Below are 14,910 nucleotides of genomic sequence, written 5' to 3'. Positions count from 1 at the left end.
TAATGTTACTGTGCTCCAGTATTCTGGCTCTTTCTTTTATGAAACAGTGAGCTGACAAAATTATATTGTGAGGTCATTTGTAAGCAATATTTTCATTTCCTTTGCCTTTTCCAAATGGATATAATGTTAGGTTTAATGCACTGAGAGGATGTCTGCTCATGTACACTTTTTAAACAATTTGCAGTGAGAATAATATCCTTTCACAGTGTCTTACATAGCATTTGTATGGGTTTTACAGAGCTATGTATACATAAACCAAACGATATGGCAAGACCCTGAAATGACAACATTTTGAAAGTTAATTAGCAATATCCTTAGCCTTAATATGCACACTTGGGAATTGGCTGGTTTTCAATTTAGTTTAATTTCCTGAAGAGCAGTGTACATGTTTCATTTGATGTACTTTGAAAACTAAGAGTATGTTAGCATTGGACTAGAAAGAAAGAAGTCTCTTATCTGCTCTATCAGATTACCACTGTGGCTTGACTTTTCCAGGCAGCTATCCTAAATGTCTTAGTGTTTTACATTTGAATGTACCTTAGACTCCCACATAGATTAACCTTATACAAAACTGCCCTTTAAAAATCTGTCTTGTGTCCTTGTAGAATTACTGACTGACCTAGATCACCCTTACGCTGAAAGGTCTCTTTCTTTTAAAGAAACTATGCAGCAGCTGTATTTTTTTTCTATTGAATCGAAGGGTCTTCCTGTTTAATCATTTGTGTTCCAAAATAGAAGTCCTTGCTTTCAATGGTAGAAATACAAAGGCCTGGTCATGATGTTTACCTAAGTTAATCACTCTTATTTTCCTGTGACTCCTGACTTGTTAGAAACCCCCTAGTATAAGGGGTGACCGAGGTGTTAAAGTAGGAAGACCCCAAACTCACCTCCCAGGGGCTTGCTGAAATTACAACTTATGAAGCAACTGTCTATGAGAATGTCCTGAAACATAGTGGAAAAGATTCTTCTTAACTAAAATTATACAGAAGGAGCTATGATAAAGCATGTAAGAGGGACAAAGAAGAGGTATAACCAGGGACCACCCCCCTGGGCCAGAAACTCATGAATGGTGATATCATAACCACAGAGATTTTCCCCAAGGAACAAGGAGCCAAGCCCCACATTGGGCTCCTCAGCCTTGGTGCCCTGCACAGGGAAGATAAGGCCCCCGAATATTTAGCTTTGACATTCAGAAGAGCCAGAAGGCTATGGGAAACAACAGTAACTTTTCTGATAAAGAGCATTTAAAAGATCTCATATGCTCTAAGTTCTGGCACAGAGGCAGGAGTTTGAAAGGAACCTGAGTCAGACCCACTTGCTGATTTTGGAGCCTCTTGGAGAGGCAAGTGGGGCTCCTCTGGGGTGGAGACACTGATGGCAGCCCTTTGGAAGAGCTCATTTTACCACAGTGACACTGGCTCTGGCAAATGCCAGTTTGAAATCCTTTCTCTAGGCTCTTAGACTAGAGCTTGTCCCACCCACAAGTGGGCCTACAGCAGCTGTATGTCCCCTGGGCCATGTAGCCAGTCTTTCAGGGACACAAGAACATCTATCAGCGGGCCAAACAGCAAACCACATTGGAAGCCTGCCCTATCCTCTGTGAGGCCCACAGCCAGTGCCCAAGGTGGGCCTCATAGCTAACCAGGCTGGAGGCCAGTCTCACCGGCCAGTTCTACTGCTGGCGCACCCGGAGTGTCTGTCCCTACCACTTGAGAAGGGTGCACTCATAGAACACAGAGTGGATGAGAGGAGAGTGTGCTGCTGGGCCCCATAGGCCCCCTCCTCCACAAGGCCAGTTCTCTAAGGTTAGGAAACGTGACCAACCAACGTAACACATGAAATAAAGAGAAACAAAGGAATAAGACAGGACCTCAGAAAAAGGACTAAATGAGCTGGGGATAAGCAGTCTACCTGATAATGAGTTCAAGGTAATGATCATAAAGATGCTTACCAAATTCAGGAGGAGAATGAATGAACATGGTGAGGATTTCAACAAAGAGATAGAAAATATAAAGAAGAACCCAGCAGAGCTGAAACATATAATAGTTTTATTTCAAAAAGTTCACTAGAAAGAATCAGCAGATTAGATGATGCAGAGGAATGGCTGAATGGTTTGGAATAGTGGAAATCCCCCAAACTGACTAGAAAAAAGAACAAAGAAGTCTTAAAAATTAAGGACAATTTAAGAGATCTCTGGAGCAGCACCAAGAATACTAATATTTGTATTATAGGAGTCTCATAAACAGAAGAAAAGGGAGAGACAGAGAACATATTTGAAGAAATAAAAGCTAAAATCTTTACCAACCTAGGCAAAGAAACAGACATCTAGGTCCAGGAAACAGTAAATCCCAAACATGAAACAACCCAAAGATGAACTTAAAGAGGTCATCTTTAAGATAACAACAAACTATAACTAAAATGGCACCAAAAAAAAGGGGGGGATTAGGTAACGAGAGAATCTTAAAAATAACAAGAGAAAAACATCTCGTTGTGTACAAGTGGACCCCAAAAGGCTATCAGCTGACTTTTCAGCAGAAACCCTGCAAGCCAGAAGGGACTGGCATGGTATATTCAAAGTGATAAAAAGAAGAGAATCTACAGCCAAGAATAATTTACTTGGCAAGTTATTCAAGGGTCTCTACCTCCAATACTACACCTTGGAATAAATCTAACTAAGGAAGTAAAAAAATTATACTTAGAGAAATAAATTGATGAAAGAAACTGAAGATGACACAAACAGATGGAAAGGTATACAGTGCTCATGAACTATAACAGTTAATGTCCTTAAAATGACTATAATGTCCAAGGCAATCTACATATTCAGTGCAATCCCTGTCAAGATAGCAATGGCATTTTTCAGAGAACTGGGACAAATAACTCTAAACTATGCAAAGAAATACAAACAATCCCAAATAGCCAAAGAAATCTTGAGAGTTAAGAACAAAAGTAGAGGTATCACTGTCTCTAATTCCAAACTATTCTAGAAAGCTACAGTATTCAGAACAATATGGAACTAGCACAAAAACAGACACATAGATCGATGGGACAGAAAAGAGAGTCCAGAAGTAAACCCACACTTACATGGTCAATTAATCTATTATCAAATAGACAATAATATACAATGAAGCAAAGACAGCCTCTTTAATAAATGGTGTTGGGAAACTGAACAGCTGCATACAAAATAAAGAATTTGGACTGATTTTTTTCACATCATACGCAAAAAAAAAAGATTAAAGACATAAATACCTGAAACCATAAAACTTCTTGAGAAAAGTATAAGCAGATAAAGTATGATGCTCTTTGACATCAATTTTTTTTTTTTTATCTTTCTCCTCAGGCAAAGGAAACAAGAAAAACAAATGGGGACTATATCAAACAAAACCATCAATAAAGCATAAAGTCAGCCCACTGAATGGGAAAAGATATATACAAATGATATATCTAATTAAAGGTTAATATATAAATAACTAATATGACACAACATCAAAAAAAACCCAATTAAAAAATGGACAGAGAATTGGAATAGAATTTTTTTTTCCAAAGAAGGCATATAGATGGCCAACAAACACACAAAAAGATGCACAACATCACTAATCATCAGGGAAATTCAAATCAAAACCATAGTCAGATACCACTTCATACCTATCAGAATGACTGTCATCAACAAGATAATAAACATCAGGTGTTAGCAAGAGTGTGGATGGAAGGGAATCATGGTACATTGTTGGTGAGATTGTAAATTCAGCATCACTGTGGAAAACAGTATGAAAGTTCCTCAAAAACTCAAAATAGACTTTCCATATGAATGGATAAAGAACAAGTGGTATACACAAATACACACACACACACACACACACACACACACACACATCATGGAATATTACTCAGCCATAAACAAGAATGAAATATTATGGATGGAGCTAGAGGATATTATGCCAAGTAGAATAAGTCAAACAGAGAAAAGAAATGCCATATTAAAAAAAAAAGTGAAAACAGACTCATAGACAAGAGAACAGTTGCCAGAGGGATGGGGGTTGGGTGAAATAAGTGTAGGAGATTAAAAGGTATGAATCTCCAGCTGTAAAATAAATACTCCTCAGGGATATAATATACAGCATAAGAATATGGTCAATAATATTATAATAAATTTGTATGGGGGACAGATGGTCACTAGACTTACTGTGGTAAAGTACTTTGTAATGTATAAAGATGACAAATCACTCAGCAGTGCACTTGAAACTAACATAATATTGTAGGTTAACTCTACTTCAATGAAAATAAAAAGAAAGCTCATATTTAATTATTTCCTATAGACAGGCTTCTACTTCTCAACTGGCTGATTTTTTAAGAGACCAGCTGGATTCTAATCAGTAAAACTGCACAAATTAAAGATAAGTACCTCTGTATCATAACATTTTCATTTTCCTGCTAAAAAAGCTAGCTTTAAACATCAGGGGTGAGAACATCTACCTGATCCTCATTTCCCCCTTATGATTATATTTGGTCATTAGACCACAGAGCTCAGAAACAAGGCAAGAGGTCTGTGAGTCAGCCCTGCCCCCAGGCTAATATGTGCTTTCACAGTTTACTTCCTATGGGCTTTCTTGGCCCAGAATTACCCAGATTTCTCTTGGAAATTCATTTAGGGATTTAAATATTCCTTCTGGTATTATGCACTTCCTTAAGGTTCTTGCTTCAGTCAAAATCCATGCAATTTCCTTTTGTTTTCTGCTCCTTGGACAGAAGAAACCAGTGAGATTTTTATAAGAATGTGTCATGATATTGAGATCGGCAGTTACCATGCATGTTCCCCATCCCCTTTCCTTGCAGTACTTAATTTTTATCCCATTTTAAGAGTGCCAACTTAGATAATACCATGATAGGATGGTATGAGAAGTGCCCTTTAAAGAGATTTCTACCACTAACAATGTGGTCTATTTTCACATCTAGAGAATCCCAAATGTGAGTCTCAGTTCAGGGGAGGTTTGAAGAGGAAGCTCAGTGTAGTGGCTTAAACTAGAGACTATAACCAAAGCCATTTTGCAGCCTACTGACCATGTAGTTGCAGACAAGTTCTTAAGGTCAAAATCTCTGTTTCCTCAAAACAAAAATGCTATATGTGATTCATTACTTTTTTAATGTAATATTTTATGAACATTTCCAAAATATTTGTTAGTGCTTTTTAAAGACTTTATTCTTTAGTTTTAGGTTCACAGCAAAATTGAGGTGGGAGGTATGGAGATTTCCCATATGCCCTTTCCTCCACATATACAGGGCTTCCCTGATAGCTCCATTGGTAAAGAATCTGCCTGCAATGCAGGAGACCTGGGTTTGATCCCTGGGTTGGGAAGGACCCCTGGAGAAGGGAAAGGCTACCCACTCCAGTATTCTGGCCTGGAGAATTCCATGGACTGTAAAGTCCATGGGGTTGCAAAGAGTTGTATGCAACTGAACAACTTTCATGCACAATGCCACATATACATAGCCTCCCCAGTTATTAGCAGTCTCACCAAGTGTGGTACCTTCGTTACAATTTATACACCTACATTGACACATTATCATCACTCAAGGTCATGCATTAGTGTAGGATTCACTCTTTGATGTTGTACATCTATGATTTTAGAAAAATGTATAATGACATGTATCTACCATTATAATGTCATAACAGTTTCATTGTCCTAAAAATCCTTTCTCCTTTACCTATTAATTTCTTTTTCTCCTTCCCTACCTCTTGGAAATCACTGATCTTTTTACTATCTCCTTAGTTTTGCCTTTTTCAGAATGTCATATAGCCCCCTTCAGATATTTGAGTTCACGTTAGACTTTATAAGCTCTGGAAAGGCCTACAATAATAAAATCTACTTAATCTTACTTAATGTAGCAGCTTTCATTTATTTCTCAGCATTTTTAATCTTCCCTGAAACTGTAAATACTGACACTGAAAACCTAACCTGAGTTAAAGAAAGAAAATGTGGTATGTCAGACAGTGTGGCTCTGAATCCCACACCATTTCAGTGTCAAGAAAGAACTAGATTATTTAGTCAGTTATACTGTGGAAGACTCATTTTAAAGACGTACTTCATTAGACCTCATGGAAGACTGTTAAATTGCAATATTCGTTTAATTGTGTTGATGCAGTTTTAAAGAGCCATCTCATTTAGTGGCTCCTTAAATGGTAAGAACTATTTTATCACTGGTAAAACCCACATTATTGACATAATCACTAAACATTCAGATTATTATATACCCTGTGCTCAGCTGTGTCCAACTCTTTTGCAACTCCATGGACTTCAGTTCCATGGACTTTAGCCTACCAGACTCCTCTCTCCATGGGATTCTCTGGGCAAGAATACTGGAGTGGGTTGCTATTCCTCCTCCAGGGGATCTTCCCGGACCCAAGGGGATCTTCTTCTTTTCCATCTCCTGCATTGGCAGGCAAATTCTTTACCACTAGAGCAACCTGGGAAGCCCATTATATATACTACCTTCTTCCAAGAAGAGCCTTTCTGAAAAAGAGGGCCATTGTGCTACTCAGATTCTATTTCCTAATGATCCAGTCAACAATAATTGTATAAGAGTTGCTTACTTTGTTCAAGGCTCTGTGCTTTTCTCATATTCCGGAGCTGAAAGTAAAATGCTACAGTAGAGTCATAAACATGTTAACAGGCATTCTTCCAGAACCTTCCAGAAATAACTGTCTGTAGTGGTCTGTAATGCTTCTCATCACTCTTAATCTTGTGTTTACAAGTCAGTCTTGGTTTGCTGTCTGTGACAATGAAGAAACCCTCTAAGCTATCCCTGGGCCCATGATGCAATGATTTGGGGAGCAGTGGGAAAAAAAGGGGACAGAAGAAAAACAAAATCAGTTTAAGTCTTAAGCAGGGGATGCTAAGAGGAGAGAAACGTAAAACAGGATTGGAGGTAAGAACAGGCGCCTACCCAATCTGGGTGCTCCTTGAAAAATCTGTCTCATTTTTTTGAATGAGGTAGACTTCATTATGAGAATTCATATCTAAAGTTTACCTAAATTACTTGCTAGTACCAAATTTGTTCTCAATATTGTAATGATTAGTGAAATTTAAATACTACTTGTCTTTGATGGTGATGATGGGAGAGGAGCATATTGCAAGGCATGGGCTAACAGAAGATATTAGTGATGCTGTGAAGTCAGGTGCCAGTGTAGGTCTGTCTACCCACCACATCCAGGGTGGAGACAGAGGCAAGGTAATCAGCCGTTCACAACGACAGATCACATTTTGGCTAAGTCATATGTATCAGAGCCATTCATTCTTTTAGTTTTTCATTATTTTAATGAAAATTGGCACCTACAATGTATCGAGCACAACCATAGGAACTAGATATGGAGATTAAAAAAATTACCATCTGCAACTAATTACTATTAGCTCATCGGTGGTGACAAATGTATCTAATATACATCTAATATATGGTGTTTTAAATAGAAAAACTTGTAGGGGAGTGATAAGAGGGTATTTAGGAATTCTCTATACTTTCTGCTGAATTTTTCTATAAATCTAAAATTTCTCTATCTTAGCCCTGGTTGCCTTAACAAAATACCACACTAGGTGGTTTAAACAAAAGAAATTTATCTTCCACAGTTCTGGAGGCTGGGAAATCTTAAGATCAAGGTGCTAAGTTTCATTCTGAGGTCTCTTCTCTTGGCTTGAAAGTGACTGTCATCCCACTGTGTGGTCACATGACCTCGTGTGTGTGTGTGCGCGCGCGCACGTGTGTGTGTGTGTGTGTGTGTGTGTGTGGAGAGAGAGGGAGAGGAGGAGAGCAAGTTCTCTCATGTGTCATCTTAAAAGAGCACTAATCCCATAACCAGAACTTCACTCTCATGGCTTCATCTAACCCTAATTACCTCCCAAAGATCTCATCTCCAAAACCATTACATGGAAAGTTAAGGATTCAACATATACTTTTGGAGGAGACAGAATTCAGTGCATGGAATGCTAAAAGTAAAGTCTATTTAAAAATATATAAAAATTATAAAATATGATTATCTATTGGAAAAGCTAAATATATAAATAGATAATAATAACAATAGAGATATACATAGGATGTTATATGATCACAGAGTCAGTATATCTAATTTTGGAAAATGCCATGAGTCTATGAAGTCTTGAAGGATGAGCTACATTTAGCCAAAGGATGTGTTGAGTGTTAGTGGGGGCAGTAGTAAGTGAGGGAGAGAGGAGGGCGGGGAAAGGGGCTATTTCAGAAAGAAAGGATAGCAATACAATGGTACACAGCCTTTGTGTGTGTGCCAGCACATCCAGGCTTGAACCCAAGATCTGCCTCTGACATGTCTGTACGTATGTACTACATCAGAGAATGAGGGGTTAGGATTGAAAAAGAGCCAAAATATAGATGTCAGAAATAATGACTCAGCTGAAGAGACAGAATGATACGTGCCCCTAACTCAGCCCCATTCCCTCAAGTCTGAGCCCAGTGAAGAGAAAGGGGTTCAGTAAGAAGCAAAAGGGACTGCCTTCAAGAGGGTTTTTATGAGACATAGGGAAGTAAGAAATTGCTTTCACCATCAGGCAGAATTCTCATAAGAGGAGAAGAGGACTGTCCTTACTTTAGGATAGAACCAAAATGACTTAAGCACAAATGAAACCATAAGGAAATTTGGAATTCTTTGGCAAGTGGGGGCCTGCTTTAAATTTGGGAGCCCTTTTTGTAACTTAGCAAGTACCTAGAGAAAATAAATATAGGAAAATGTTCATGAGTGGGCATGAGTGAAACACCAGAGGAATATTTGTGGAATGATTTTGTAAGGTTAAGGCCTAGTAAATGGGTGGGAACTAGAGCCTGAGACGTTTCAGGCAAGACCAGTGTTGTTCAGTGGCTAAGTCATCTCCAGCTCTTTGCGACCCCATGGACTGCAGCGCATGAGGTTCCCCAGTCCTGCACTATCTCTGGAGTTTGCTCAGATTCATGTCCACTGAGTCCATGATGCTATCTAACCATCTCATCCCCTGCCACTCTCTTCCCCTTTTGCCTTCAATCTTTCCCAACGTCAGTTTCTTTTCCAATGAGACAGCCATTCACATCAGGTGGCCAAAGCATTTCAGCTTCAGCTTCAGCCTCAGTCTTTCCAATAAATATCCAGGGTTGATTTCCTTTAGGATTAACTGATTTGATCTCCTTGCAGTCCAGGGGACTCTCAAGAGTCTTCGCTAGCACCATAATTCAAAGACATCAATTCTTCCTAGGCATTCAGCCTTCTTTATGGTCCAACACTCACATCCATAAATGACTACTAGACCATTAATTTCATTCTGTTAGTATTCACTAACTGGTGAAATCAGGCTACCTAGGTCAACAAAGTAAAGGATGTTTATTAGATATTTTGTTTTGTCAAATGGCACCAGTGTTGATCCCAGGGCGACATTGTCCACCATTGTTTTGTAGTCTGACAACAAACCCTGAGCCATGACTTACTTATCACTTAGTAACCTGATCAATGTATGATATTAAGATGATAGTCTTAGCTTACTAAAAAGGTAATAGAATGCTGCAATGTATTTGAGTTCTGAAAGATTACATATGGTGTTTTTTATGTGCAGCGCATTACTTCCTTAACGAAGAAAATTAAAGGGATCTGGCATAATATGATTTTCCTAATGTTGTCCTTAGTGCCGTACGTTCTTAATGATTTGTTTTAACGCCATTCCCATGACTGAAGTTAAGGTTAGAATTCTAAGTAACTGCTATCACTATGCCATTTATTTTCATTTCCAAAGATAACTTTTTGTCCTTTTTTAACCTCTGGAAGTGTCTTCTTCCCTCTGTGGTTCTCAAAATAATAGCCACCTCCTTAGTGATAAAAGTCACGTATTTCTTGAGAATTCTGAAGGCCTGTGTTTGGTTTCGAAAGTATCTCATCATGTCCTTTGTTATTCATTTAGTGTTGTCCTTGCTTCACAACTAACTGTTATCTAGTTATCAGAACACATTAGATTTTTCCATACTAATTGGCTTACATAGTATCACTGACAGCCTTTTCCTTTCTTGATGCTGTGTGGTTAATATTCATTCTCTACCTATCAAAAGGCAAGTAACTGCTTTCTTCAAACTTTCATTTCATGCTTGCCTGAGAACTATTGTCTTGCTCCTGTTGCTCATCTTATGAACTCTAGAGCCTTTTCTCTGTGATTTCTCCTGGATCCCCAACATAATTTTCCCCTTTCTTCAAGACCTTCCATTGTGATACTTCCTAATTCACATTTTCTATTATTCTCCCAGTAAGAACTTTTTGATGCACATATGAATAGAATCAGAAAGTTTGAAAGGAATATCTAGGACCCTAGAGAGTATATGTTGTATATTTATCTAACTCTCTTTACAAGTGATCTTGGCATTGTCATCATGTTTTAAAAGAACACATTCTGGTACATTTTATCAGATATAATTAAAAGTAACCAATCTTTTTTTATTATAAAACAAACCCTGTACCTGTCTAATATCAGTGAAGACTTAACATAAGGATGGAAGAATCAGGAGTGCTTATTTCTGCTATTTTTGAGAAGTAGACATAAAATTCTGAGAGAAAGCTTGCTAGTTTGACTATAAAGGGAATTATGGCCTGTTGTTATTAAACTCTAGGGAAAAAATCTTCCAGCTTCAGGACCTTTCTCTGAGTGAGAAGTGGTATTAGACGATGCTAGACAGGAGACAAAAATGAGAGTGATTTTCCATCTTAACTCACAAAATGAGCTTGGAAAAGCACTTCCTCAGGCCGGAAAGTGGGCTTCCGAGGTGGGTCAGTGGTAAAGAATCTGCCTGAAATGCTGAATTTGATCGCTGGGCTGGGAAGATCCTCTGGAAAAGGAAATGACAACCTACTCTAGTATTCTTGCCTGGGGAATCCCATGGCCAGTGAGCCTGGAGGGCTGCAGTTCATGGGGTCACAAAAGAATTGGACACGACTTAGCAACTAAACAACAACAGGCCTGAAAACACAGCATCGTGTATAGGTCCTGAGCTTTCTGCGCACTTAGTTACGGCTGTGAGTGGGGATGGAGGCAGTGGGCTAAGGAGTGTGAAGAGCTAAATGAGGTCCTTCCCTGGTGTGTTGGCATGTGTGTGCCCAGGGATGAACTATGCAACCATCATGTCAAAAGCATCATATATGTTACATATTGTGCCAATACGCTTGTGAATATGATCCCCAAAGGAATGTTAAACCTTCCTAATATTTATAAACCAAAGAGACTATAACTTAGGATTTGAAAATATACTGTTGATATGTTTTATTCAGTTTTTTAAACTGTCCAGTGTTTGTTTACTTATTTTCTTGCCACACCACACTGCATGCAGAATCATAGTTTCCTGACCAGGGATCAAACTTGTGCCCCCTGCAGTGGAAGCATGGCGTCATAACCACTGGACTGCTAGGGAAGTCCTCAGTCATTTTTTTAAACACAGTTATTGAATGTGCACTATGTGTTAGCATGTCATGATGAAGCTCTGAGGATTAAAAAAAAAATGGACAATTCAAATATGGTTCCTGATCACATGGAATGTACAGTCTAATGCAAGAACCTAACAATAAATAGATAAACAACAACAAATAAAGTGATTAATAATTGTAGTCAAAAGCTGTATAAGAAACAAACAAGGTAAAGTGATACAAAAGGGTAAATGTTTATAGATAAGAGTATCAACAAAAGTAAGATTTTAATGAACACAGAAGAGAAATGAATTGGGGAAGCTAGAACAGCAAAGCTAAAGAGTCTGAGGAAAGAAAGACATTAGTATGTACTAGAACTAAATGCTTTATCTGCCACATCATACAAATCATTTTTATGTGTGTATCAGACATGCATTTGAGCAAACTCAGAAGATAGTGAAGGACAGGGAAGCCTGGCATGCTGCAGTTCATAGGGTCGCAAAGAGTCAGACATGACTTAGCAACTGAACGACAATAGCAACAGCTGTCAAAGAAAAGTTGCACTGGATGGAGCCAAACTGGCAGGGGTGATTTACTCCAAACTATTGCAATAGAGGAGAGAGACCGAACTCAACTCATTGTAGGATTTTTTAAGCCCTAAGGTGAGCTACACATGGACATCACCAGATGGTCAACACCGAAGTCAGATTGATTATATTATTTGCAGCCAAAGATGGAGAAGCTCTATACAGTCAGCAAAAACAAGACCAGGAGCTGACTGTGGCTCAGATGATGAACTCCTTATGGGCAAATTCAGACTGAAATTTAAGAAAGTGGAGAAAACCACTAGACCATTCAGGGATGACCTAAATCAAATCCCTTATGACTATACAGTGGAAGTGAGAAATAGATTTAAGGGACTAGATCTGATAGACAGAGAGCCTGATGAACTATGGATGGAGGTTTGGCAAGAAAAAGAAATGCTAAAAAGCAAAATGGCTGTCTGAAGAGGGCTTACAAATAGCTGTGAAAAGAAGGAAAGTGAAAAGCAAAGGAGAAAAGGTGAGATATACTCATTTGAATGCAGAGTTCCAAAGAATAGCAAAGAGAGATAAGAAAGCCTTCCTCAGCCATGAATGCAAAGTGACAGAGGAAAACAATAGAATGGGAAAGTCTAGACATCTCTTCAAGAAAGTTAGAGATACCAAGGGTACATTTCATGCAAAGATGGGCTCAATAAAGGACAGAAATGATAGGGACCTAACAGAAGCAGAAGATATTAAGAAGAGGTGGCAAGAATACACAGAAGAGCTGTACAAAAAAGATCTTCATGACCCAGATTGTGTGATCACTCACGTAGAGCCAGACATCCTGGAATGTGACGTCAAGTGGGCCTTAGGAAGCATTACAATGAACAAAGTTAGTGGAGGTGATGGAATTCTAGTTGAGCTATTTCAAATCCTAAATGATGATGCTGTGAAAATGCTGCACTCAATATGCCAGCAAATTTGGAAAACTCAGGAGTAGCCACAGGACTGGAAAAGGTCCATTTTCATTCCAATCCCAAAGAAAGGCAATGCCAAAGAATGCTCAAACTACCTCACAATTGCACTCATCTCACACACTAGTAAAGTAATGCTCAAAATTCTCCAAGCCAGGCTTCAGCAATACGTGGACCATGAACTTCCAGATGTTCAAGCTGGCTTTAGAAAAGGCAGAGGAACCAGAGATCAAATTGCCAACATCCGCTGGATCATTGAAAAAGCATGAGAGTTCCAGAAAAACATCTATTTCTGCTTTATTGACTATGCCAAAGCCTTTGACTGTGTGGATCACAATAAACTGTGGAAAATTCTTAAAGAGATGGGAATACCAGACCACCTCACCTGCCTCTTGAGAAACCTGTATGCAGGTCAGGAAGCAACAGTTAGAACTGGACATGGAACAACAGACTGGTTCCAAATAGAAAAAGGAGTACGTCAAGGCTATATATTGTCACCCTGCTTATTTAACTTCTATGCAGAGTACATCATGAGAAATGCTAGACTGGAGGAAGCACAATCTGGAATCAGGGTTACTAGGAGAAATATCAATAACCTCAGATATGCAGATGACACCATCCTTATGGCAGAAAGTGAAGAAGAACTAAAGAGACTCTTGATGAAAGTGAAAGAGGAAAGTGAAAAAGTTGGCTTAAAGCTCAACATTCATAATACTAAGATGATGGCATCTGGTCCCATCACTTCATGGCAAATAGATGGGGAAAAAGTGGAAACAGTGGCTGACTTTATTTTCTGGGCTCCAAAATCACTGCAGATGGTGACTGCAGCCATGAAATTAAAAGACACTTACTCCTTGGAAGCAAAGTTATGACCAACCTAGATAGCATGTTAAAAAGCAGAGACATTACTTTGCTAACAAAGGTCCGTCTGGTCAAGGCTATGGTTTTTCCAGTGGTCATGTATGGATGTGAGAGTTGGACTATAAAGAAGGCTGAGTGCCGAAGAATTGATGCTTTTGAACTGTGGTGTTGGAGGAGACTCTTGAGAGTCCCTTGGACTACAAGGAGATCCAACCAGTCTGTCCTAAAGGAGATCCGTCCTGGGTGTTTATTGGAATGACTGATGTTGAAGCTGAAGCTCCAATACGTTGGCCACCTGATGAGAAGAGCTGACTTATGTGAAAAAACCCTGATGTTGGGAAAGATTGAGGGCAGGAGAAGAAGGGGACAACAGAGGATGAGATAGTTGGATGGCATCACCAACTCAATGGACATGGGTTTAGGTGGACTCTGGGAGTTGGTGATGGACAGAGAGGCCTGGTGTGCTGCGGTTCATGGGGTTGCAAAGAGTTGGACAGGACTGAGCGACTGAACTGAACTGAACTGAAGGTGAGCTGGTGAAAAGTATGGAGGACATGCGGGTGGCTGGTCTGAGTGATCAGGCCATCTATGTTTGCTCACTACTGCTTATTATGCTTCCACCCTCTCATGTAGACTGGGAGCTAGGGGCACCATCTTCCTTGATGATTGCATTTCAAAAGGTAACTTCCAGGTCCTAGAGAAAGACTTTGCTGAGTTACAAAACTGACAAGCAGCTGGGAGAAGATTTACATCTCATCGGAGCAGAGAAGGAATTTACAATTTTTCTAAAGTAAATGCTATAGGAAAAGAGGGGTCAGGGATCTATAGTCAGGAAAACATTGACTGTATAAAGTTTAGTCAAGCAGAGGAGAAATGTAAGGCTGCCTTGGTAAGTATGAGAGAGATCAAGAGAGGGAAGGGATAGAGTGAGAAGCAAAGACAGGAGGAAGATTGAGAGAGAAAAAAAATGTCAGAAGAGGCAAGAGCTTGATAAAATGTGTGTGAGAGAAATGGAAAAAGAGAGAACTAAGAGAGTGGGAGGGAAAGATAAAGAAAAATCATTGAGAGAGAGATTTGAGGGGGACAGGAAATACAGTGTTTAGGGAGAAAATAGAATGGGGAGAAA

General features: G+C 39.2%; 1 protein-coding gene and 1 long non-coding RNA gene across 8 annotated transcripts in view; one reads left to right on the top strand and one right to left on the bottom strand.

Annotated features, from left to right (window-relative positions):
- LINGO2 (leucine rich repeat and Ig domain containing 2) overlaps positions 1-14,910 on the top strand; it is a 1,346,710-nt gene that overhangs the window by 927,743 nt on the left and 404,057 nt on the right. The gene's annotated exons all lie outside the window — the stretch shown is intronic.
- Positions 1-14,910, bottom strand: part of LOC139039432 (uncharacterized) — a 29,945-nt gene that overhangs the window by 1,783 nt on the left and 13,252 nt on the right. The window lies entirely within an intron of this gene.

Source organism: Odocoileus virginianus, chromosome 18, assembly GCF_023699985.2.
Source record: "Odocoileus virginianus isolate 20LAN1187 ecotype Illinois chromosome 18, Ovbor_1.2, whole genome shotgun sequence".
NCBI lineage: Eukaryota > Metazoa > Chordata > Mammalia > Artiodactyla > Cervidae > Odocoileus > Odocoileus virginianus.
The sequence above is the reverse complement of the archived record's forward strand: the minus strand, read 5'-3'. Positions and strand labels throughout refer to the sequence as shown.